Source organism: Pteropus medius, unplaced genomic scaffold (assembly GCF_902729225.1).
Source record: "Pteropus medius unplaced genomic scaffold, Ma_sr-lr_union100, whole genome shotgun sequence".
Classification (NCBI taxonomy): Eukaryota; Metazoa; Chordata; class Mammalia; order Chiroptera; family Pteropodidae; genus Pteropus; species Pteropus medius.
In genome coordinates, this window is record NW_024350924.1 from 9,105,645 (window position 1) to 9,133,002 (window position 27,358).

Genomic DNA, 27,358 nt, shown 5'->3' on the forward strand with positions numbered 1-27,358 from the left:
GGCAGGGGCTGTCTTTTTCATCTTTATGTCCCCAGTACATAGCAGTGCCAGGTACATTGTGAGCACCTAATAAATATTAGTGGAATGAATGACAGCCCCTCCCCACCTCCCCACCCAACTTTGGCTCCAAATGGAAAGGGCAAAATAACTAAACAAAGTGAACCAAATGTTTCAGTCACAGGTAGTTCTTCAACAAGGTCTGTTCTAGGAGTTTGTCTGAAAATTGGTTTTCTAAAACTCAGAAACTCAGCTCTTTAAATGGTGGTTAGGGTCCAGGAAGGCAGCCCACAGCAGCTCATTGAGACCACGGCATTTCCGAAGAATGGTTTTAATGGCACTGTCTCAGCTGTACCTGAACACCGTTCATAAAATCATTTCTGTGGGGAGGCGGAATCCGAGGTCCATTTGGGCCACCAGAAACCTGCCCAGTGGTGGCTCTGATTCTGAAGTAGCAAGGGCTAAGAGGGGAGCAATCTGGTGTGAAGAGAGGGTCGCATTTGTTTAAAGTTAGTTTGTATGATTAGCTAAAGCTTCCTCGAGCATCCATCAGCCTCCCTCACACTGATGTGGTGAGGACTGCCTCGGAGGCAGCTGCCCTGATCGCCACTGCTGGGAAAGAAAGAGCAGAAGAGAGATGGAAGGAAGGCATTAGGGCAGAGGCTCTCCCTGTACCAACAGCATCGCCAGAACAGGGAACTTAGAAAGGCAAATTCCTGGGTCCCCACTCAGACCTAATGACTCAGAAATCCGAAGAGCCGGCTTGTCCTGGAAGAAGAAATGAGAAGAGGTATGCAATCTGTGCCTTAACAAGCCTTCCAGGTCATTCTGAGGCTCGCCCCAGTTTGAAAGGGATTTGGGGAGACTAACGTCTATTCTTAAAATTTGCTTCAACTACATAAAATGAGGTCCAGATGAAAACACTATAAATGAAAAAGAGAAGATACCTTCTAAGCCAACAGTTCTCGATCTTGGCTGCACAGCGATCACCGGGAGCTTTTAAAAGTCCCGATGCCTGGGCCCCATCCTCAGAGATTCTGACTTAATCAGTTTGGGATTTGGCGTGAGCATCAGGATTTTTAAAAGCTCCCCAGGTGATGTTTGTGTGCAGCCAAGACTGAAAAACTGCTTTTCTAAGCCAACTGCTACGCAGTTCTTCTCCAGAGCTGCCAACCTGCTAGGAGAAACACACACACACACACACACACACACACACACACACACGACTGTAAAAACATAAAAAGTAAGTTCACTTGCTTATAATTGACATTTTAAGGTAACAGAATCCCCGAAATAGCTATTTATTAATGCATGGTCAGAGGCCTCTTTGGCTCCAGGCATCTGATATCACACTGCGCAGCCACAAAGGTCAGCAGAGTATGAAGGTGTGTGAGATAAGACACCTGGGGCAGCAGGTGAGCATACCACCTTCCACGGTTAGGTGGACTAACTCGGCAATGTCTGGGCATAAATCCTTACAGCTCGGGGACTCAGGAAGCATGTGCAGCTTGGATTTCACCGAGAAAATCATCCCACTAAGAAGGTTTCACATCAGAATTGTCATGGATGGAACACAAACTTCTCTCAGCATCGAAGGCTCTTTTCTACCCATTTCTCCACCTGGCAAACTCTCTGGCTCCCTCTGATCCCTTCCAGAGAGTCAGAATTCAACACTCAAGCAGGTGGGTCTCACGGTTAGCTCCGCTGGGTGACTGAAAACCTGGACGAGCAGCAGGGAGACGTGGCTGAGTGAAGCTGGGATGCCGGAAATTCTCACATACGACGCTACGAAGTAACATGACTATCTCCAGCGTTCTGAACCTTAGAGACACTGTGTGAATTTCTTACAAGGTACCCACACACAAATAGAAAAAATTTTAAGTTATTTTTCTGGCATGAAGATAGTTCACAGACCAAAAAAAAAAAAAAAAAAAGATAGTCTCTTTGTCTGTCCCGATCACTACGAGAAGAAAGGAATTTCGTCTTCCAGCCACCCGTGGCTTCCGTTCTCATCATCCAACAATCCCCAGGGATGTTTCAACATTTGTATCAGTCCAGACCCTTCTGTCAGCTCACACTGTGAACTCAACTTTAGAATAAGTTAGAAAAATGGCAAAGTCAAGCAGTAAAATACGATCAGTTTAACATGTTTGGTTATTAACCATGGTTAAGGCGCAGGTTCTAGCTCTAGGCTGCCTGGGTTGAAGCCATGTTCTATTACTCATATGACCTTGAGCATCTACAAAATGTGGATAGGAACATATCTGCCTCACCGGGTGGCTGGGGGAGATTGTGATGATTTTATCAGGATAAAGTGCTTAGCGCCTGACACATAGTATGCCTCTAGAGGTTATCTGACCATTTATGGTGGTCGAAATTTTAAATATTTATATATTTTTGATCTACTCATTCAATGTATAGAAATCTGTCCTTCAGAAATACTCATGCAAGGATGTACGGATAGCTGGCTTTCCCTACACAGTTATTTAATAACAAAAGAACTACAAGCAACTAAATGTCCGTCGGCAGGGGAAATGTTAAATAAATCATAGTTTTATTTTTATGCGATGGAATACTATGAAACAGGTAACAAAAATGTAAGGTGCTGAGGGCACAGAGTGGGGTTGAACAGGCCCGATTCGGAGCCAGAATTCCGAGTCCGGCACCCGCTCTGCAGAGCACTAGCTGTTTCCCTGTGCAAGTCAGCGAACCTTCCCATCCGTGACCGGGGGCTAACGGCATCCGCCTCGGGGCCCAGGCACAATGCTCAGCCCGCAGTGGTTTTGCGTCAACGTGAGTTAAACAGATGAATGTCGACAAGATAGGAGGATACATATCTGACTTAATAATGGTTACCCCGAGGAATGGGAGCCATGTTTTCTTTTTGACACTTTTGTACTATTTAGCTTTTATCCAGGGCATGAACATTTTCTGTAACGAATTTTTGAAACACGCCTAGTTTTTCTGCATACGGCTGATTATATTAATCGACAGGTATAGAGTCTCGTACCAACAGGAAAGTCAGCTGTTGCCATTTTCATTTTGCACCCTGGTAAATAAAGACATAAATAAAATGAAGTGATTTATTAAGCTCACGTAGGAATTTATTTGTAAGACGAGACTAGAATGGAAATAATATAATAGATAGGGCAGGAATTCTGGGGATCAGGTGGTGCTATATAAAAATTCCGTCTACATCGAGTACATTGCACCAAATAACTTCTCTGAACCTCAGTTTTATCATCTGAACGATGACATTAACAATAATAATGGCTGACGTTTATTGAGTGCTTAGTACATACAAAGTACTACGGCAAGAGCTACGAATGCGAAATTTCATTTAACCCTTACGAGAAACCCAGTGAGGTAGGTGATATTATCATCTGTTTTACAGGTGAAGAAACTGAGGCACGGGGGAGTTCTGTGAGAGGTACACAGCTAGCAAACAGTGGCGTCTGGACTGGAACCTAGGTAGATCGACTTCAGCCGTCTGTACTTCAGAGAGAGGATATAGCGAGGCACCGAGAAATTATCTGCTTTTAACCACCCCCCCGGCTCCAATGACTGATGATGCTACCTTCTGGAATGTATGACTTACAATCCGTGTGCCCCTCTCTCTTGCACCGCTCACAGCAGCGACAACTGCCCTGTGTCCTCCCTGTTTTCGTTTGGAAGTGGTGGTCTGTCCCAGGGCAGGTGACAGGGACAGTGGTTCTTATTCATGTGGGCAGCAGCTTCAGGGCTAATTCTAAACACAGGTGGTGAGAGAGACGGCCGACAGGAAGGGGGAAGGACTCGCCGCTGACACGTGCAGCTGGGAAGATTGATGGTTTCCCTCCGCCTTTCTCCCCAGTGTGTCGGCCTCGGGGCAGAGACGCGGGCGCCGCTGTGCTGGGGACAGTACAGCACACAGTGCAGCGTCTACCTTGCTGCGGCGCTGATTAATGAGACCGAAACGACACAGAAAACAGGCAGCGCTTCGGGAAGAGAATTCACAGGCCTTTCTTTCTTTAACGAGTTCAACAAAAGCAGTTCCCATAAACCGTCGGGTTTGAACTGGAATACCCCGGGGTTCGAGCGAGGTAGGGGTATCTCTAGAGGAATGCGGGCAGCAGAGGGTGAGAATTTGAGGGGCGTTCCTAATGCGGTAAAGTCGCTTACGATCGGGTGGGAACAAATCGTAATGAATGGATTCTTCTCCTCTATCGGCCTGGCTGAAAAATGTCACAGAGTTTCAGGTAAGGCAGTTATTTACCTACCCGACTTAGTGTAACGAGGACGTGAGGACACTCGATCACGGACACATCCCCCTGTGAAAAGCATTCTTCCTTTTTTGAGCTGGGAGATAGAATCGCCATTTTTACATGTTTTTACCGCAGCTGCGTAAATATAGACATGAAACGGTATTTTCTTTTTGGGAAAACATGAATTTTGACACCAAATATTATTTCTAGTACTTACTATCAACTATCTATTGGACGTATCCACTTGGATTTCCCACCGACAGCTCTTCAAACTTAATACTAGATCCAAAACTAAATCTCCTGACTCATAACCTTTCCGGTCACCTCCCCCCAAAGGTGCTGTTCTGCATTTTCAATGCTGGCTAAAGACACAACCACCCACTCAGTCTCCCAATCCCAACAGTCATCCCCGATTCCGCCCTTCCCCTAACCAGATTCTGTGGGTTAAAATCCTGGCTCCTCCAATCATGATGTATGTGATCTTTGCCAAGTATTTGTGCCTCGGTGTCTTCCTCTGAAATCAACATTTTAAGAGTACTGCTTCATAGGATTATTGAAAGGATCAAATAAATTAGTACATAAAAAGTGCTTAGCGTAGTGCCTGGCACGTAGAAAGTGCTCAATAAATCTTAGCTAAGATTGATCTTAAATGTTCTCAGCACACAAATTATAATTATGTGAGGGGATGAATGTGTTAACGAACCTTATTGTGGTAACCATTTCACAATATACATGTGTATTAAATCGTCATGTTATACACATTAAACTTACACGGTATGATCCTTCTGAACTGTCTTTCTAAAATAATGCGTCTCTACTGGTTCTTCCTTTCCTATGGAGTCAAGTTCAAATGCCTTAGTGTATAAAATCCTTCATAATCTGACTTGACACACAAACAGATTACTTAGACCTACTAGGGGCAAGTATCTCCATGAATGAACCTCAGTTAGGCGAGGGAGAAGTCCTGGGAGAAATTCTGGGTTTATGTTTTACATTTAACATTTTACAACATGCTATTTTTCATTAATGATCCTAGCACAAGAGCCAATATCATATTCGACTAAAACCACAAGAGTAATCATCCGGATCTAGAATTTAAAGACCGAAATGTAAAAAAAATACTTATATACCAACTGATTTTACTCTAGGTAAGATGAAATTTATAGCATTTCCATTGCTCGGTATAGTGGGTTGAATACATCCCCCTAAAATTCATGTCAACTTGGAACCTCAGAATGTGACCTTACTTGGAAATGAGGTCTTTGCAGATGTAGTCAGTTATGATAAGATCATACGGGGATTGTATGGGCCACAAAAGCAATGAGTGGTGTCTTTAAAAAGAGCAGAAGACACAGAGGAAAGAAGGCCATGTGACAGCGGAGGCGTGACTGGAGTGATGCAGCTACTGTTTGCGGGGAGCCACCAGAAGCTAGGGAGAGTCAAGAAAGAATTCTGTCCTAGAGCCCTTTCAGAGGGAGCACGGCCCTGCTGACCCCTCGATGTCCGCTCCTAGCCACCGGAACCGTGAGAGAATAAATTTCTGTTGTTTGAAGCCATCCAGTTGGTGACACTTTGTTATGGCAGCTGAAGGGAACTAATAATGCTTCTTGCCGACGCAGTAAACTGCTGTGGTGTTTCAGGGTTTGTAATCTGCCAGGCACTGAGCTGCTTCTCCAGGGCTGCATCAGTCAAGGCTGGCCCAGGCAGAAGAGAATACAAGCATTCTGCACTGGCCACCCTGTGACTGGCCAAAGCACAACTATCAACAGGCAGTGGTGCCGAGATGCAAGGGGTGTTATTGCATAGATCACGTCAAATAAACAAACAGCCAAGATCAATTGAGGAGGTGTAAGCAACGATGAAGTTGCTGTCACTTCGTTCTGGGAAAATGAAAGTTCTAGAATCATACTCCCGCTGATTCTGTAAAATTATCGTACATGTTAGCTTTGCTCCATTTATTTCTTCTATTTAGACAGTAGCTCTGAAATTTTCTCTCTGCTGTTATTAGTCAGAAAAAGGAAAACTGAAATTTAGGAAACTATCTTTTGGTAAAAAATATTGATCATGTACCATTTTTCTGACAAAGTAGCCTGATATGCACTATCTGAACTGCCATGATCTGTTGTTCTCCTCCGAAAGGACTTTTTTTTTTCTTTGAAACCTTAAGAGATTGTTTTTTTTTTTTTTTTGGCACAATTCCCCAGCCCAAATGGTCTTGAGATATAGATTTTCTTAGGAAACAAACAGTGAACTATTTCTTTTACTTTTAAGAAAGTAGGTATACATGTCTGAGAGTTGTCTTTGAAGTTCTTCAGAAAGAATTCTTAAAATGCTTTGTATGAAATAAATAAACTTGGGGGGAAGAAAAGAGAAAAATTCACATTTGGAAACCAGTGTCTGCTGATCATTAAGTCATATTCCTCTTTATGTTTGCAAGGTTATCTGAATGTTCCCTGGAAGCTCGCGATGACAGCCCATCATGTTATAGAGCACAGTCCGATATATTTTTGACATGTCACACAGCTTCCTGCATGTCACATCTTTGGGCTTCTTGTCAAAAAAGCCTCGGTATTAGAGGCAATTCAGAATTTTCGATTCCTTACACTTACTAATGAACCTTAGAATTTTGCAGTCAAGTACTTAGCTCTTCCTCTAAAACGTCGCCACCAAATTGAATTGTCTTCTCATGTGTAGTGGTGACGTCACAATTCTGATTTGCACTTGCTCTGTGTGTGTGTGTGTGTGTGCACGTATAAAATAGCTCCACACTTCTTAGCCAGTTGTCTCACTGTACCTAATTAAATTCAAGAATGTTTCTTTAATTAAAATAGCCTTTCCTGCCCTGATTGTTTACACAAATTGATGACATTTTTTCATTCTGTGGTTAAGTTGCCTCATCCTGTATTGGTGAATAAGCTGAAGAAATATTTATCTCATTTATAAGGTAACACAGCATAATAGTTGCATTCCTCTAATTCCGATTATTTCATTTGGGATTTGTGCCTTCTTGTACTAATCAAGTTGGGAATGTATAAACCAAAAGTAATGATTCTCTTTTCTATTTTAATGTGATTTTCAAGAACTCCAAAAAACTGTCTTTATTCACCAATGCGTATTTATCATGCCCGCTTTGTGGTTAAATGCTGTTTTCCAATAAACTTTCAAGTTTGATTTTATTTTTATATATTCTATATCCTTATATTGGTATATTCTGTTTTTGTAAATATGCGTTGAGTGAAAAATGATAACTTGTCAACAGCCTCCCCACAGAACCGGCACTCACACTCAAACTATAATGATTTTAAATGCAGTTAACGTCTGCATCTTTGAAACCTCTCTTCCCTCTCCAACTGGAAATTTTTTATCTCGTATAAAATTCTCCTCTATGACTAAACTTTAGCAGGCAAACTTGTTAGTAAAATAATTAAATAATAGAATATTGCTTGCATTTTCAACAATTTCAATTAGATGGTTGGAAACTACCACTTGAAAGCGTACTATTTTCATCTACTTGGATGACCAGTTACTGTATACTGGACGATTAACAATAAAATATTTGGTACCACGAGTGACATAACTGCTTGCCCAAACTGGTAAAGCCTGGACATTTCTGCAAAAAATAACACTTACTTTTATTTTGATATTACTGTCAAATCATCAGTTACTAAGAAAGTACCTGCAAACGCTCACGTTTGACCACCGAACAGTGAAGGAGAGGAGCGTATGTACCACGTGGAACAGAGCTGTTTTGCGCAGACAGAGCCCACGCAGCTGGGTAAAGATGAAGCTATTGAAATGTCATCAGTTGAGTTATATGAAAGTGAGTTTCTATATTTTCCATCTCGATGAGAATATTTTTTAAGAAACACTAGAGCAAGAAAAATAGCCCAATGTCCTTTCAGAGATGATTTATGTATCTAAGTAGTTTGCTTACTTACAAGTTCCCTCATGTCCCTAGCAATTTTAGCTGCTTCTGCTGGCCCCCACCTCACCAGCACTGCTGAGTTGACGAGGCCCAAGGCTACTTTCCAGCCCTTCCCTTCCACCGCTCCACTCCATGCGTTGCGTATTTCTCTTAGCTCCCCGAGAAGCCATGCTCTTGCTCAAGTCCAACCCTCTCTACATCTAGTTCTCTCTACTTAATGCCCCTTTCTCCACCTGACAAATTTCAACTAATCTCTGAAGACCCAGTTCGGCTGTTACCGCATCTGTGAAACCTTCTTCACCTTCCCAAGGCACGGTGAGTTACTCCCTCCTACAAGCACCTACAATGCTTTGTTCTCCATGACAGCACTGGTTGTTCTGTGATTTACTTTCCCTACAAATCTATGTCCCCTTGCCGGCCAGGGAAATCCACACGGGTAAGAACCATGTTTTTTTCGTCATGTGAACAGGGTGGAAATTCAATATATGTATATGAATGAAGTAGAAATGTGAGAGCTGGAAGTCTGGTCTTAGTTCCTTGATACTCAGTAGCCCCAGGGGAGAGAAGAATAAAGGAATGACATTTACCAAAACTAGGAGGGCATTTTAGAATTGTCCCTTCCCAGGTTCCCTGTGCAAACACTAGCCATCTTTTAGTCGTCAATATCTACGACTGGCAGAACGTTTTCCCCAATTCTTACCGTATTGTTATTTTAGTTGAACCTATAGTTCAACACTCTTGGAATAAAATGTGCTGAGAAAACTTATTTTTACAAATCCCTTGTAAAGTTGCTCAACGCTCTTTAAAATGCAGTCTTAAATGCAAGCAATTTTACCTTACGGATCAGAGTGGATTTCACGTGATCATTTCCTGACATTTTATTCGAACAACTGTGCCATCAAAGAGGCATTCATACGTATACGGGGAGCTCGTAAGATCAGTTCAGGCTGATTTCTGACCAGCTCTGCCCTGGGTTCAAGGGTGTCTAACCTACCACAGTGTCCTTTCCTCTTTTCTGGAGGACAAGCAGTGTGTGCACCCCGCCGGGCACCCCAGAGCACACCTAATCCGGCAGCGGCTGAAACGCAGCCAAACACCGCAGGATCAGGATGTTTTGAGTTGAGGTAAGGGATAGGGTTTATGGGAAAATCCGAACAGAACTGTGTTTATATACACATTTTTAATCTGCATCTTTAAAAAGAATAAATTAAGAATCTCAAAATCAACATCAGATGTCGTGTGATGACTTCAACACAACAAATAACCTCTTAAAACAAAATATTTTGAAATCTAGTTCCTCCTTCGCTCACCTGCTGTTGCTGTGGTTCAAGGGGCCAGGGTTTCCACTGTGACAGTTCCTAAAAACCAAAAGCAACACGGAGAAAAATGCTTTGGTCCTACTAGTGTCCCCGGCAATAAAGGAACAGCAAATTGGTAAAGGTAACTAGTAAGCTGTGGAGAAATGTAGGTTTTAGTATCAGAATCATTTTAACTTCCCTTTGTTAGGAAATAATCAATTTCATTTTTTATTTATTTTTCTTTTTTCTTTTCTTTTTAAACATTAAGGTTATTGCAGTAACATTGGTTAATACAATTATATAATTTTCAGGTGTCCATTATAACTTCATATCTGTATATTCTATTGTGTGTTCACCACCCAAAGTTCAGTTTCCTTCAGCAACCATGTATTTGATCCCCTTTACCCACTTCTCCCTCCCCCATCACCCTATATTTGACCCCTTTACCCCGTCTGCCTCTCCCTTCCTCCCCCTTCCCCTACCCTCTGGTAACCACCAGTCTGTTGTCCATGCCCATGAGTCTCTGCTTGTTTGTCCTGTTTGTTTCTTGCTTTTAGGTTTATATCCCACATATAAGTGATTTCATGTGGTTTTTAGCTTTTTCTGTCTGGTTTATTTCGCTTAGTATGATTGGAAATAATGATTTTGAAATATTAGTTCACGGATTTAAAAGCAAAACAAGACCAGGCTATCTTTTTATGAAGGATAATAAAAAAGAAAACTGCCCAGTTTTTTTTTTTCTTTTTCAGGCAACGTCTCTCCCTGCCCTCATTTCTCTACAAAATCTTTGACTGACGTAAAGGCACATGCTATTATATCTTGTTCATGTACCACATCTGGTATGGGATTTATAACACGGGGGTCCCAAGCCTGTCTAACATGTCATGCTGGCCGTTCAGTTTTAAATAGGAAGGTGTGAACTATCTCAAAGTTACTAAAACATTCAGATGAGGAAGCAAAAGCAGGAAGGTCCAGGTTCCTGGGGCTATTGAAACTACAAATATGGGCCCGAATATGACATTTCTGACCTCGGGTCAGATTCAGAGCTACAAGCAGCAGAATAATGTGTGCTAGATCTGACAACTCACCCTTTCATCCAACATTGCTGAAATGAAATACCGCTGCCATCCCTCATCCTAAGGAAAGCCAACACGCACAATTTGGGGCTTATAGAAAGGGTACCACCTACTTCATTATGTCCTATTTCCAAACTGCAGACTGTTATGGGCTTAGTTTAATGATTACATTTAATTTTACTCAGGCCTTCATTGGGGGTCAAGAGCAATTCAATTAAAATAAACTTCCAATAAGCACATACTAGATACCAGACCGCCCGTCCGCCCGTCTGTCCATCCGTCCATCCATCCATCCATCCATCTATCCATCAATTCAAATATTTATTGAGCATGCATTAAACACCGTGCTGGGTAGTGGGGATACAAGAGCAACGTGGTCTTGAGAACTCTACAGTCCAATGACCACTGAGCCCCTCCAGCTAACGCACGGGTCCATCTTACTTAGAGCTAATCTAAATCTCCAGTCTACTTAAGCTCCCACGAGCTTCCCTCCTTCTATCAGATGACCCTCAGTTCTTGGTTTACTGAGTTTCAGTATAAAGTATCATCTCTACTCTGAACCTTCAAATACTTCAGTGTAGATAACCATCTTTTCTCCTCTTTTGTGTTAAAGAGAAAAATCCCTCTAAAACGAACTTTCCCACAGTGCTCCTGGTTCTGTTCTTCAGACTGTTCTCCATCAAGTTTTGTTTGTCTTTCTTCCATCTTTAACCTTTATCTCTTTCTACAGTTTTTCCTGCTGCGTAGAAATATAAAGAGGTCTACCCCCGTCTGCATTTATTACTCCCTTTCTACTCTTCCCCGATACTGTGGTGAGAATCCTGTCCTTGACACCAATACTTTCACTTCGCCCCCTAATCTGGTTTCTCAGCTGCCACGTTATTAAAGCTTTTCTAAAACCAGTAATGGTCCCCCGGTCCTTTTAATCCAATGGTCTCTTCTGTCTTGTTGCTCTTGAATCCATCAACTGATATCCTTTATTACCATCCTTTAAATGTTTTGATTTTCACAAATCTGCACTGTGTTTGAGCCCGTTTTCTCCGATTTTGCCTCTGTACATCTTCCCGATGTCTAGTCTTACTCTCTAAATGGAGTCCTACGAAGCAGCAGTTTTCAACTTTTTTCCTGCAATGACAAGTAACGGTCACTCGAAGGACCATTGTTTTTGATCCCCTGTTTTGGGTCACAGGATTACTCGGATTATCAGCTTCAGTGTGCCTGGGCCGTGTTTGCCTGCAGAGAAGTCCGGCCCTGTCTACCAGCCCCGTGAGTCTTAGAGCCAGGCCTGGGTCCCCAGACTCTCTCTCCCCCCTCATTCAGGGGTTGGAGTTGATCTCTTGGACCCTCTGTCTCAGGCAGCTAGTAATTCACACCCCAACATCTGGGTTTAGGTCAAGAGTCTTAGGCCTAATCAAGTTCACAAGCTATATATTGGGGTATCGGGCCTGTGCCAAGTTAATAATAAAATAATATTTCAATTCTTAGATGCTTATATATATTTTTTCACCCTTCGGAACCTCCTAGAGAAGGAAATCTGAGATTTAAAAGAGCACTGGCACACGCCTGGGCCTCAGGCCATAATGTCATCTTTTTTTTTCCTCCTCTTTATTAGATTTTTAAAAAGTCAAATACATGCTTCTTGTACCAAGTCACATAACACAGAGCTCTATACAAAAAAATCTTTCCTTCTTCACATTACACCCAACTAAAGCAATGAACATTAAGACTCTGGAGAGTATACACACACACTTTTATCAAAAAATATGAAAAAATTTACATATGTAGGATACATTTTTAAACACAACTGCAATCATATAATACATCCTTCTGATCTTGCTTTCATTCCCACTTCATAATATGCCATGGTCAATATATGGAGATTTAACAAATTCTTTTTAAAATCTTAATACCCATAATACTAGAATCCTTTTCCCGCATCCCTACACTTTTACAATAATCTTTCTACTGGTGTGCTTGCCTTCCTTCTCTTCCTCTTGAGAATCATAGCACATGAGAATATTAAAAATCATTGTCAAACAGCAACATTTATGATGAAAAAAGTGATGCCTCAAGAGATTAACGGACTTGCCCAAGAATGCTAAATCAGTGGGAGATATAGTCATTCATTCCTTCATTCGATGAATAATTGTGAGCATCTACTACGTATTGTGGAACTTAATTCCATGTATTGTGGAGCTTAATTCCAGGCTCTGGTATTGCGGAGCTTAATTCCAGGAAGAGACATGCAAAAAAACCCAGATAAACAAATAACCACGATAAATACAGAATACGATTAGTGCCACGAAAGGAAAATAGGGTGAAATAACTGAGTAATGAAGAAGTGCCTACTTTAGATAGGACGGGCATGAAAAGTATCTTGGAGTAGATGACATTTAAACTTTTACCTTAAGAAGAAGTGAGAGAACAAATCGTCAGAAGAGGCAAGGCAAAAATATCCCGGGGCTGGGGGGAGGGGGAACCCCAGCAAGAACAGAGAGGAGACCAGTGTCCCTGGTGGGCAGCGAGCAGGGGAGAAGGCTGGCAGGCGATGAGGTTGGAGAAGCAGACAGGGCAGGTCACACAGGCCTCCTGAGCTCTGGCAAGAAGCCTGGGCTCTGACCCGATTTGAGGATTTTAAATAAGGATTGACACAAGCAGATCTTTACATTTAAAAGGGTTACTCTGGCCTCTAGATCAAGAAAGGATAGAAGGCAGGCAGTCAAGAATGGAAGTAGGAGCTCACTGCAGGAGTAGAGATAGTCGATGGTGGTGGCTTTGATTAGGATATTGGTAGACAAATGGAGAGATGCGGGCAGAGTCACCAAATCTATGGAAAAGAATTTTGGTAAGATTTGCCGATGAATGGGTGTGTGGTCGAGCAAAAGGGTGGTACCGAGAAGGAATCTTAGGGTGAGTTGGTAAAACTGGTACCTAGGGCCATTTTCCGTTCTGTTTTGGATAAGTGATGTTTAGGAAGCTTGCTAGTCTTCCACGTGGGAATGCTAATTGGGCGAGTGGATACAAATGTGATGCACAGGGGAAAGCTGGAACTGTGCCGTGGGAATCATCAGCATATTCGTGGTACTCAAAGTCGTGGACAAGGGTCTATGGCCATGCCACCCTGAACACGCCCGATCCCATCTGATCTTGAAAGCTAAGCAGGGTCAGGCCTGGTTAGTACTTAGATGGGAGACTACCTAGGAAGACCAGGTGCTGTAGGCGTAAAAAATAAAAAAAATAAGGGATCATAAGCTGACAAGGTCCTTGCAATCTGTGAGGTCAACCAAGGGTGCCTACCTGAAAAAAATAAAAAAAACACCATAGACCTAACAATCTCGCCCACAGAAAAAGGGTGGTGGAAAGTGCAGGATGTAGCTTAGGAATCCCCCAACACACAGAGGTCAAGGAGGGGGATAAGAGGAGACAGGACAGGTGACCAACAAGGTCCCACCATGAGACAGGAGTGAAATCAGGAGCACATGGTGTCCCGGAAGCCAACACATCAAAAAAGCCTTTTAGGAAGATGGACGGAGTCAACTGGGTTGAATGCTAATGATCAATCAAGTAATATGATTAGAAAATATTGACCACTGATTTTGGCAACGTGTAGATTATTGAAGACTTTGACAAGAACAATTAGAGCAGGGAGGTGGGACTAGAAACCAGCTTGCAATGGGCTGTTTTGGAGATTGAAAATAGAGAGTGAGTACTGGACAATTTTTAAGGAAGTTTTATCATGAAAGAGAACAGAGAAGGCAGGCTGCAGTTAAAGGAAGTTGTAGGGACAAGAAATGTCTTTTTAAGATGGGAAATATCAGAATATTTTGTGTGGCAATATAAATTATCCCGAGAGGGAGACATTTATGATGCAGGGATGAGAGAAAATATGAAGGAGGGAGAGATTGCCATGGGATTGAGAATATTTGCAAGGAAGCAATTATGATGACCGATAAACTAGGTAGCTTAATAATGGATTGGAACAGAGTAATGGATCATGAGAAAGAAGTCAGCTCAACAGACTCAGGGATATCATGGGATTGGAACATAGTCTGAGTGTGAATATTTGACTAAGTGAGCTGCAGGTCAGTAGGTGGGTTTAGAGGATGGGACGCTAACAGGTGACATTTGTGAAGCAATGCAATTGCGAGTGATGACAAGATCTAGAGTTGAAGCCATGTTCACCGCTCAGAATTTTTTAATGTAAGCAAGAGATCGACTTTGGCTAACTAGAGTAGAAAGGGCTAGGCAGCAGAAACAACCCACTGCCCCTGGACCCCGCTGGGTATAGACCACTGACGCCATGGATCTCATCCTCCACGCCTTCCTCTTTCAGCCTTCCAGCTGCAAGACGTGAAGGTCCAGGCAGGTGAGTCCTACTGCTCGAGCTCAGGTCAGGTGCTGTCCTTGAGCACCCTACCGAAGGGTGGAGAAGTGCAGGAACCCTTTCCCTGGCTTCCACACATGGCACAAGGGGTCCTGCCCCTGGGCAAAGCTCACCACAGAGGCTTCTTTAAAATGAAGACGTTCCGAGAGATAACGGCAGTGAAAAAAAAAAAATTTAAAGGGTCAAAAGGTAAAAAAAAATATATATGTCTTTTTAAATTTTTCTTTTTCAGTCACAGTAGTTTGGGAGAAACTGAACTAAGATCAAGGACACAACCAACGTGAGGAGCGGCCATCCTGAGGCTCTGCTGTGGATGCTGGTAAGACAGAGGGGGACAAAGTGCCAAACCCCCGAGAGGTCTTGGAGCTCATCTTCTGGCAGGGGCATGGGTCTCTCAGCTCTTCCCAACACCCTGTGCTCCTGCAGTGGTGTCAAAGCCAGCAAGGGGACAATGCGGTCTTAAGGTTCTCCTTGGCTCCAATCTTCCCTGCATGCTAGTCCCTGAAATTCTTGTGGCAGAACTGAAAATCTTTTCAGCTACAAGAAACAATAAAGGGCTTAAAATGCAAACTCCTTGGTTGAGGTAAAAATAGCCTAAACTCATTTATACTGAAGTATATCAAATAACAACAGTAACCACGACGGTAAATATATACCGAGCACTCTGCTGTGCCAGGCAGGCTGCTTTCTTCATGTTCCTTACTTAACTGTCACAGCAAACCAACCTTCCTCCCTCCCTCCATCCCTCCCTTCCTCCCTCCCTTCCTTCCTTCCTTCCTTTTTACACCAGGGAATGGATCCGAGAGCAGGTAAGCAGTGTACGAAAGACAGGTCACCAGGCACAGAAAGGGGCAGGCTAGCCTGAAAGGCGCGGTAAATCCTCATTTAACACCATCGATAGGTTCTACGTCTTTATGTGAAACAACATAATACGAAACCGGTTGCACCACAGGCTAAGCAATATAAACGAGAGCTAAGAATACGCAATGGAATATTAACCAGCCATAAGAAAAGATGAAATACTGCCATTCGCGACACCATGGATGGATCTTGAGATTATCGTGTTAAGCGAAATAAATTAGACAGAAAAAGTTGAGAACCATATGATTTCACTCGTATGTGGGATATAAAACTAAAAGTAACAAACGAAGAACACAGACAAACAAAAACTCACAGGCACAGACTACAGTTTAGTGGTTACCAGAGGGAAACGGGGGGAGGGGGAGGTAGATAGGGGTGTAGGGGGTCATGGTGACAGAGGAGATTTGACTTTGCGCGGTGAACATACAATGCAGTATACAGATGATGTGTTATTGAATTGTACACTTGAGACCTACATAATTTTATTAACCAATGCTACCCCAATACATTTAATTAAGAAAAAGAGTTAAGTTCCTAGGGCGTCTCGCCAACAGGATAACGAAAGGGCGTTGAACGAAGCAGCCCTACGCAAGGACCCGCAGCGTGTGTGCGAAGCTTAGCGGGGATCACACTGCTACGAATCGTCAAATTGCTTGATTTACGTTTGGAGGAGATTTTGTTTGTTTCTCTCAGTCTAGGAGAACTACTTGTTCTGAGTACCAGGCTATCTATCTGAAGAGATAAAGGGAGAACAGGAAGATTTTGAGGGTAAAGTCCCTGAACGACACGATGGGAGTGCAGACAGTACCTGTTTGGATCAGGGTAAGTAATAAATGTGGGTGTACTGGACAACCCGAATAAAATGCCAACCAGAGTGTTGCTGTCCCCGGCACCCCCTTGGTGAGCCGGCCGGAACCCAGCTGGGGCTCTTCCAGCTTCCTGGGTCCGATCTGGGAGCTGCCCCACCCTAGGGTGCAGCTTGGGGACCCTTCCTGTCCACAAGGAAAAGTAATGTTGTGCTTAGGGTTTGACAATTCTTCCTGCCACCCCATCCCTGTGTAAGAGACAAATGGTAAGGGCTCTACCATTTTACCTACTACAGAAGCTATAAATTCATCCCGAAGTACATCCTGCAAAGACCCAACCAAAGCCTGTTTTATCGGAGCTTAGCGTTAGATGGCCTCCAGCTACCTTAAAACACAGCCATATGCTGCTTCCTGGTGTTAGGGGTCTCATTATGCGAGGCTCCTGCCCCATCCCAGAGGAGACTAGATGACATGCCATTGCTTGCTGTTGCTTCCTATCCACATTTTAAAATAACAGAATAAAAAGGAAAAAAAAAAAATCCAGCCACAATTGGCTCCAGTTGGTGTGAATAATGAGACGTGGTTGTCAGACTCCTGGAAAGCTGCCAGCATGGTCCTTAGCTGGCCAGATACCGGGCCCGCTTATGAGGAGGATAAGGAATACAATTTTAAACGAGGTTAATTTTAAGGAGACTTTAAATTTGGCATCTGGGTGTGGGATGAAACGGTCTAGGAATTAAAACCCTCCTTCCATTAAGTACTCTCCATGAGAAAGGGCATAGATTGGAATAAGATGGAACTTCCTCAATGTTGGGAGGCAAACTTTGCCCAATTAAAATCTGGTCCTTTTTTGAAGTCTATGATGGAAGAATCCTAGCTTTGACAAGTTGGCAGTAACCCTTGTGATCTATTTTACTGGGATATATATATATATATACTGCAGAACTGGAGAGCAGACCCTGCCTGCAATCATTAGACAGACTGGACCAAGTGCCTCAAGCCTTTGATGCCCCTGACACATTATTTTCTGGATGGTGTCCAGCAACCCAATGCAGAATAGCTTTTTCTCTACTGTATCCAGATGGCAAATGGTAGAGATCAAATTCAACAGTTTCAGGGCTAACCTTAATGGATGTGAAAAGCTGGCTTCTCTCCTGGCTTTTCGGGGATCTACAATACAGAAAAGGCCTTTGAACAAAGAGACAAATAATTGGCTTTTTTTTTTTTTTCCCCCTTTCTCTCTCTCTCTTCAAAACTAAACCATGGATGTGGTAATCTGGTTCAAATTCATCTTCTGGTTGAAAAGGACAGCCAAATATCTGATCAGTTCTAATCACTGACAGTCTCATGACACTTTCTGTGAAGCTCAGATGGGTGTTGTTCTTCATATTCCGGACAGTTTTTTTCCCTCTTTCGGCAAATATTTTCAATCTTCCTCTATTTCCTCCAACACTTTAATAAAACGTACATATTCCTAAATGTTTAAACAGCAGCGTCTTATTGTAAGATTCTCACACCCCCACTCGAGGCTGAATTTCAGAATTGGCTGGCATGAGCCTTACACATTTGTGTTATTGTCTAAGGGTACACTAGAACTTCGCTATAAAGCCATCTGTGTGGGAGGCGATCAGGTATCAAGGTATACCCCACTCTCCAGACAAGAGGTTTTACTTATTGAAGTACCGGAAATACCTCATTATAAAACAATTTCACATGCAGGGCCTATGCTGTAGATCACACGACAAGCTTCATAAAGCAGAAATGGTAGAGGAGCCAACAGTGAGAAGGAGGACTTGATATTTGGAAGAAGGGAACGCGTTTACCTTCTCTGAGTCAGTCGACAAAACAGAGATAGGGCAGCTTAAAGTAGTTCTTAACCTGGGTCGATGGACTTATGAAATTGTGCAAAGTTTTGAGAATATATGTGCATATTTGTCTCGGTAGAAGGTCCATATTATAATCAAAGGAAGTAGTGGACCCCTCCCCCCCAAAGTATGAGAACTCTGAGGACAAGACAATAGAAACAAGATGATGTACATTAACATATCTAAGGGAATAATATGCCCCCTGGATGGGTAGACGCTTAGGAAAGAAAGCTCTAGTGGGGGAAACCTTGGCCATGTGTTTGAAGAGCTGTCCAAGGGACATGGTGCTGGGACACAGGCCAGAAATAGGCTGCCCAAGGAGTACGTCCTATGATGGAGATGGAGCTTTGAGTTATCGTAACTTGATTACACCAGCCAGTGAGGCGATCCCATGACTACCCCTTGCTGATTGCATACGGATCGAGCTACCTCATTTAGTAATTTGGCTTCCCAAGTAAATCCGCCTACAAGTAGAGACTGACAATCAGCGAAGAGTAGCTGGTACTCCCGATCATTCCGTCTTCACCTACGATATGTGGTGTGCGTGTGTGCGTGCGTGTGTGTGCGCGTGCACGCACAGATGCCTGTGAATTGGTCTCGGTAACATTTTCCCCACTTGGCTGCCAGGCTGTCACCTTCTACGTTTTCTTCCATGTATCTGGCCACTAGTCTCTCGGCTGGTTCCCATCATCTCAATTTCTTAATGTTGGGATGCTCATGGGCTCAGGACTTGGACCTCCTCTCTCCGCTTTCTAAAAACACCACCTGGATGATCACACCCAATCTCTTAGCTTTTAAACACAGTCTATACTGAGCACTCACAAATTTATATCTCTATCCACATCTCTCTCTGGAGCTTTGGTCTCACATCTCTAACCGCTTCCCTGACATCTCCACCTAGAGAGTCACTAGGCTTCGAAACTCCTCGAGTCTAACACTCAACTCCTGATCTTCCCCCCAAGTCCTATGCCTTTTGCAGTCTTTACCATCTCGATAATGGCAAATTCACTCTCCCAGCTGCTCTGGCCAAACACCTGGGCATCGATTTGAGTCTTTTCTTTCGCCCTACATTTAATCAAGAAAAAAAAAAAAATTCTTGGTTCGAGATCCTTCGAAAAATAAATATCTGGAATCTGACCACTTCTCATGAAACCATCGTTACACTATTCGTCCAAGTCCGAGCCACCATCACCTCTTGCTCAGATCTCGTACCAGCCTCCTAACTGGTCTCCTTGCTTCTTTCTTTGCTCCTCAAGTCTATTTTTAACATAACAGCCAGAGTGAGGCTTTAAAACCTACATCAGATCATGCCGGTCCACCAAAGGCATCCGGTGGCTTTCCAACTTCATTCACGTAAAAGACAAAGTCTTTACAAATGTTCCTAAAGTTCTGCACAGCTGACTTCTCTGCTTCCCCTTCCTGACAGCCCTGTGACTTCCGGTCCTATTACTCTAATGGGCAGCACAATGCAAAACCAACCCAAGGTTAGGGACCCAGCTCCCTCTCCCCTTTTTGGCTACGTGCATTTGGTTGCTCCTGCGACTGTGACTTAACATCTGTTTCATAGATCCTCGTCTGTAAAATGGGGCCAATCACAGCACTGCTTGATAGGGTCGTTGTGAGAATTAAATGAGTTAATATGTGCAAAGTATTTAGAAAAGCGTCGAAAACATTGTAAGTACTACAGTATTCGTTAAGTAAAGAAAATGCTCACTCTTCTGCAGCCACATTGGCCTTTTTTTCTGGTCTTTAACACGCCGTCCATTCTCATTTCCTCTGCCCGGCACGCTTTTGCCCAGGATATTTACCCTCTACATGTTCTCGCCGCCTTCGGGTCTTTCCCCAGATGTCACCTGCTTGGAGACCTTTGCTGACCGTCCAAGTTAAAACTGCAATACCCCTTCGCAGTTCCCATCTCCTGTCCCTGCTGTTTTTTCTCCATGTCACTCACTAATCTAACATACTGTATGTTTTAATTACTCGTTTCTTATGTGTCTGTCCCTCAGGAATGTAAGATTTGTGTCTGTGTTCTTTCTTGGTCTACCTCCAACACCCGGCATACAGTCCGTGCTCAGTATCTGTTGACTGCCTCGATACACATAAAATAGTCATGACCCGATCACTCCCATGAATTGGAGATGAGGACAGAGTCCACCAGGTGACAGATCCAAATAATACACCACTGACCAGGGTTTTTTCATGGTTCAGGAGACACTGGGTAAAAATGGTCCAAAATGTCTCACATGACTATGTACATGAGAGAAGAGTCAATGTTTCCATGTACTGAGCACTTTGTTATCTTCCTGCCTCTCGAATACTCTCCTGGGTTGATTGACAGGCAGAGGAAGCTCACTTTCGACCCTAACTACCATTATCCAAGGAGACTGCCATTACGAGGCAGACTACCCATCCGACACACCAGCGTTCAATACATTCGTCTGATCTCTTCGACCTCAGCTACCTTCTCCCACCATCACAGCCTGGACCTTGTCAGTGCCCAGAATTCCTGTTCTGAAATCATAAATGTCACTATCCTACTCAGTCTGCAACCTTCCACCTTTCAACTCTTTCATGCTTTTATTCCCACTATTCCTGTTCTCCAAGCTCATTTAGAATTCGGAGCCTCTGATTTTTCCCGTTTTTTTTACATGGTCCCTATCTGCCCTTTCTTCTTCCCTACCCCGCCTGGCCCCCAGGCCAATCACCTGGACTCTGCTCTCATTAGCGACCCAGCTCCCCTTGCCATTATGTCACGGCAGCCACGTAAAAACTCCAAACCTGGATCGAGGCTAAACAGCTCATCTGTCACTTATACACCTCGACAGCTGAGCACTCATGGTGAAAAATCTCGAATAATGCAAAATCTACCTATTAACCTAAATTACAGTTTCGAATCCCAATTAGACTCTCAACACTGCTTATTGAACTCTTTTAAAAAACTTATATAGTGCTCACAGTGTGACCAGAACTATCCTAGACACTTATAAATGTTAACTCATTTAATCCTCACAGCAATCCTCTGAGGTAGATACTATTATTGTCTCTATTTTACAGATGAAGAAATTAAGGCACAGAAAGGTTAAGTGACTCGCCAAAGGCGTATTGCTAGTTAGGAACTTAAGTGGTAGAACTTACTGGGTCTAAACCCTGGTGGTCTGGCTACAGAGTTTAAACTTTTAACTTTTAATTCACCTTACAGATGAAGAAAATTAGGTACAGAGAGGTTCAGGAATGTGCCCAAGGGCATCTGGTTGTCAAGTGGAAGAACTTGGATTTAAATTCAGACGATCTGACTCTAGAACCCCCTGCTAAACCACTCATCTCCTCCATCTCCTCAGGACTTCGACCCATTGGGTTTTGGAGTTCCCAGACTTCCCACCCCGTTCCCCGGACCCACAAGCTTCTCTACCTCTCTCTCCCAGTCTCGGCGTCCATCTGTCTCTCCTAGTGTCCAGCTGTTTGCTCTGGATTGCATTCCTTCCGCTTCTCTCCACTTCTTCCCTATCGATATCTTCAACCTCTCCATCTCTTCCGACTCCTACCCTAAAAGACCGGACCTCCAAGAAATGCACTTAGTCAGCCCACTCTTTACGGCGCTCTCCCTCCTTCTGACACTTCCTTCTCATTCAGGCCCCTCAAAAGAGCAATCTTCACTTCCTCACCTTTCGTCTCATTGTAATTAATCTTCTGTACCAATAACTTTTCTCAGTTGTTGTTGCTAATATCACTAGTGACCTACCAGTTACAAACTCTACTGGATAATTTTTAGTCTTTATCAGACGATACCACTGTCTTGCTCGTTATTTCTTCTTGAAAATTCTCTACCTCTTGGGAATCCATAGAACCATATTCTAATAGTCTTCTCTCACCTCTGTCTCTTTTTTGGATTCTTCGACTCTGGTATCTCTGCCACGGTGTGAGCCTACAGGGGGGTTAAAAATCCTTGATTTTTTAAAAATTATTTTTTCTCACGTTACATGCTTTTTTTATGATCTCTCTGTATGACACACACATTTAAGTGCTACTCAGCTGACGGCGACCCTGTTGGTGGTCATGGCTTTATTACTGCTTTCTGAAGACACATCCTCTCTCCCCATCACTTCTAACCTGTAGGCCAAATGGAAGCTGGATGACCCTATCCCCACAAGGTCAGTCCAAAGGTGGGCATCTGACTTTCGAAAAGACAGGTGTCACGGAAGCCTGACCAAAAAGTCTGCTTTAGACAGAAAAATAAGATGAGAGGATAAGCTGCGTCTCTAGTTGAATCATAGATATATGAAAATATTACCAATCGAAATGAAGGACACATGGTCTGCTGAAGAATTTCCGTTCTATTTGAGAATGTGAAAAACAGCATGGGAGATGTCATGTGGCTGCTGAAACACTGGAATTTCCAAGACTTTTCAAAGATGTATGGTATAACTGATCCTTGATTTAACAAGACATTGGACCAGTGTAGTCACGGACTTATCAGGAAGATGCTACAATCAAACCTCTTCTAATAGAGATGACATTCTGTGACAGCTCTGTGATTATGCCTAGTTAATTGCAGGTGAATGATAAAATGGTAAGCAGTTACAACAATAAAACTTTCCTTGACCAACTACTAAAATGCTGCTCGGCACTTTAAAAGAAGAAAATATAAGCTCTCTGTAATGTAGATATAAATTCTGCTTAAGTCACACCACTCTATATCATGGTGCAAAGAAAAATGCAACAGCTTTAGGCTGGAAGCTTGCAGACAGTCTTACTGTCTACATAGTGTGACAATGCTGGGAGACTTGGGGCTTTTTTTTCTACATCTATGCAGAACATACCAAGATTGACAGAGCAAAGGTGCTAGGCGTGGTTTGACAGGTTGCTTTAGAGGGACCTAAAATAAACAGTTAAGAAAAATGGCAATGTCGATCCATTAAACGAGTTTTTTATTTCTCTTATGAGTTGAAGAAAGCATACTCTTAATTATAATAGCAAAGAACTCAATATCAATTGTTGTGTAGCTAACGTGGCATGTTTAGTGAACCAGACAGTCTCTTGAGGCAAAACTATGCTCAAAATAAAATCTTCTCACCTTAACCCTTAATCCTATACTCTTCTATGGAGATAACAAGCTTTAGTACAATATACGAAGGTAGAAAAACGCCAGTATAATTAGCTATTTCTGTGAAAAACAAAATTTGGGCTAGAGTGGCAAGAAGGTCATTTATAGGAACAAATTGGAAATTCACAGCCTACTTAGAAAATCGTTAAAGTAAAATTCGTATTATCTCCCAATCACTTATAAACCTCTGCATACTTAGGGCGATATTCACTCATTACCTACAGCAAACATTGAGCATCTTCTGTAATTAAATACATAAAAATACACATAAAATGTATGCTTTACATTCAACAATATGTTAAATGTCAATGGTATGTACTTTCTCATATTTTATCTGTTTTATTTTTCACTGCATTCATTCATTCTGTGAGCTCTGATACAGGGATTAGTATGCCAAAGATTTAGGCAATAATTCACTTTCTCACACATAGTTATGATAGCCAACAAGCAACAGAAATAATCCTTCCTGCCCATCCTTCATGCCTGGAGGTGGCTTCCAGCAACGTCCTCCTGGCGAGGTAAGCCTGCTGAGTGGCAGCCTGAGGCTGCACCTGTGAAACAAGGTATTTATTATAAACTGTTTCCTGCTTGAATGTTCACCAAAGGTCTAAATAAAAAAAGAGCATGTTCTCCATCTGTCCTAAAGCAATGCCTATAAACAGAGACAGAATATATGGAAGGATGTGTTAATTTCTCTTTTTGTTTTAATTTTCATTTTTCAATTAGAGTTGGCATTCAATATTATTTTATTTTGGTTTCAAGTGTACAGCATAGTGGTTAGACATTTACATCATTTATGAAGTGACTCCCTGATTAGTCTAGTATTCAGCTGGTGCTATACATAGTTATTGCAAATATTATTGACTCTATTCTCCGTGCTGTACCTCACATCCTGGGGACTATTTTGTTAACTACCAATTTGTACTTCTTAATCCCTTCGGCTTTTTCTCCCAGCCCCCCAACTCTGATCCCATCTGACAATCACCAGTTTGTTTTCTGTATCCATGAGCCTGTTTGCTTTTTGTTGGTTTATTTTGTTCTTTAGATTCCACATATAAGTGAAATCATATGGTATTTGTCTTTCTTTGACTTATTTCGCTTAGCACAATACCCTCTAGGTCCATCCATGTAGTTGCAAATGGTGAGATTTATTTTTTTATGGCTGAGTAATATTCCATTGTATATATGTACCACCTCTTCTTTACCTAATCATCTATCGATGGGCACTTACGTTGCTTCCATATCTTGGCTACTGTAAATAGTGCTGCAGTGAACGTAGGGGTGCATATATCTTTTCGAATTAGTGTTCTGAGTTTCTTCGGATAGATACCCAGAAGCGGAATTTCTGGGTCATAAGGTAGTTCTGGTTTTAATTTTTTTGAGGAACCCTCAAACTGTCTTCCACAGCGGCTGCATCAATTTGCAATCCCACCAACAGTGCACGAGGGTTCCTTTTCTCCACATCCTCTCCAACATTTAGTTTTCGATTTACTGATGATGGCCATTCTGACAGGTGTGAGGTGATATCTCATGGTGGTTTGAATTTGCATTTCTCTGATGATTAGTGACACTGAGCATCTTTTCATATGCCTATTGGCCGGCCATCTGTATGTCCTCTTTAGAGAAATCTCTATTCAGGTCCTCTGTCCATTTTTTTAATTGGATCGTTTGGGGTTTTTTTGGTGTTGAGTTGTATGAGTTCTTTATTAATTTTGGATATTAACCCTTATCAGATGTATCATTGGCAAATATCTTCTCCCATTTAGTAAGTTATCTTTTCATTTTGTTAATAGTTTCCTTTGCTGTGCAAAAACTTTTTAGTTTGATGTAGTCCCATTTTTTTTTTCTTTTGTTCCTCTTGCCTGAGAAGATATATTAGAAAAAAAATATTACTAAGAGCAATGTCAGAGAGTTTACTGCCTAAGTTTTCTTCTAGGAGTTTTAGGGTCTTAGATGTAAGTCTTTAATCTATTTTGAGTTTAGTCTTTTACATGGTATCAGAAGGTCCAGTTTCATTTTTTTTTTAATGTACTTGTGCAGTTTTCCCAACACAATTTACTGAATAGATTGTCTTTACCCAACGGTATATTCTTAACCCCTTGGTGATAGATCAAATGACTATATAAGCATGGATTTATTTCTGGGCTCTCTAGTCTGTTCCATTGATCTATGTGTCCGTTTTTTATGCCAGTTCCATGCTGTTTTGATTACTATAGCCTTGTATTACAGTTTGATAGTTTGATATCATAGTTTGTTCTTCTCAAGATTGCTATGTCTATTTGGGGTCTCTTATGGTTAGGATTATTTGTTCTAGTTCTGAAAAAAAAAATGCCATTAGTATTTCGATAGGGATTGCACTGAAACTATAGGTTGCTTAGGGTAGTATGGACATTTTAACGGTGTTAATTCTTCCTATCCATGAGCATGATATATGCTTCCATTTACGTGTCTCTTTTTCAATTTCTTTCTTCAATGACTTATAATTTTCTGAGTATAGGTCTTCCTCCTTTATTAAATGTATTGCTAGGTATTTTTTTAATGCAGTTGTAAATGGGATTGTTTTCTTAATTTCTCTTTCTGATAGTTCATTATTGGTGCATAAAAATGCAACCGATTTCTGAATGTTAATTTTGTATCTGGCTACTTTATTGAATTCATTTATCAGTTTTAAGGATGTGTTAATTTCTATAAGAAAGGTACAAAGTCTTATAAAATTTCAAAATGGGGGCAATCATTTCCAGCTTCAGAACAAAATTTTCTGGAACCAACATATGAGTTTTTTGTTGATATTGTTTGTTTTCTCTTTATTGTTGTTGTTGTTATCATTTGTTTTTTAGCTTGTAAAGAATAGTGGAATACAGACAAGAATGGGAAGAAAGGCCTTTTCAAGAAGAGATAGTGGCTTTTACAAAGAAGTAAAAGGGAACAGCTCTAAACAGTTGGAAATTCTATGAACTCCAGGGCAAAGAATCCACATAAGACAGTGATGACTTTGACAGCGATTTGAATCTGGACTGAGGGAGGTCTTGAATGTGGGGTTACAAGAAATCTAAACTTTATGAGAAGTCCCCAAATGTTTCTGAGTAAGGGAACAACATAATTAGGGTGCTGCTTTCGGGAGATTAATCTGATCAGACCAATTTGGGGGAAGGGGGTGGAGGGGCAGGATAATGTGGAGATGGGGGAATCGAAGGATTATTAACATTGATACCGTTAGGGGAGAAAAAGGTTGCTGAGTAGAATTATAGATTATTGAAGAAATAATCATCATCGGGCATGGAGGATACACCACTAGGTGCTGTGTGCTGGCCAAGGGACTTTACACATATGGCAGGATCTTGAATCCACATAAAATTCCTACAACATATTATTATTAATACCTCGCAGATGAGAAAACTGAGGTTTAGTGAGGTCAAATAACTTGCCTGGCATCACGCAGTATGTGGTGGAGCCAGGCCTACCTGATCCCCAAAGTCACATACCTTCTGCTTATCACAATTCTTCTCAGTGAAGAGCCAGTCAACTTTAAAATGACAAGTATAATGTTTGTGTGACCATTTATCCTCTAGACACCTGCTTCTCTAGGTTACTGAGTTTCACAGCTTGGTGGCATGCAGATGGCTGGAAAGTTGCCAGCTACTGGAGAAGCCAAAGTTGCCTGCAGAGAAGGATTTTCCTTCACAACCAAGATGGCCATGTAACTAGTAGCCGAGGAGGACAAACCTTGGCTCTCTCCCCAGAACTGGCAAGGGCTCCACCTAGTCTGGTCCTTAATATCTCCCTTGAGATTCCACCTTCGTC

The 27,358-nt window shown here is 42.2% G+C and overlaps 1 protein-coding gene and 1 pseudogene across 1 annotated transcript in view; one reads left to right on the top strand and one right to left on the bottom strand.

Moving 5' to 3' along the window:
- WARS2 (tryptophanyl tRNA synthetase 2, mitochondrial) overlaps positions 1-27,358 on the bottom strand; it is a 71,737-nt gene that overhangs the window by 36,885 nt on the left and 7,494 nt on the right. The window lies entirely within an intron of this gene.
- LOC120585328 (uncharacterized) lies at positions 13,644-13,762 on the top strand (annotated as a pseudogene).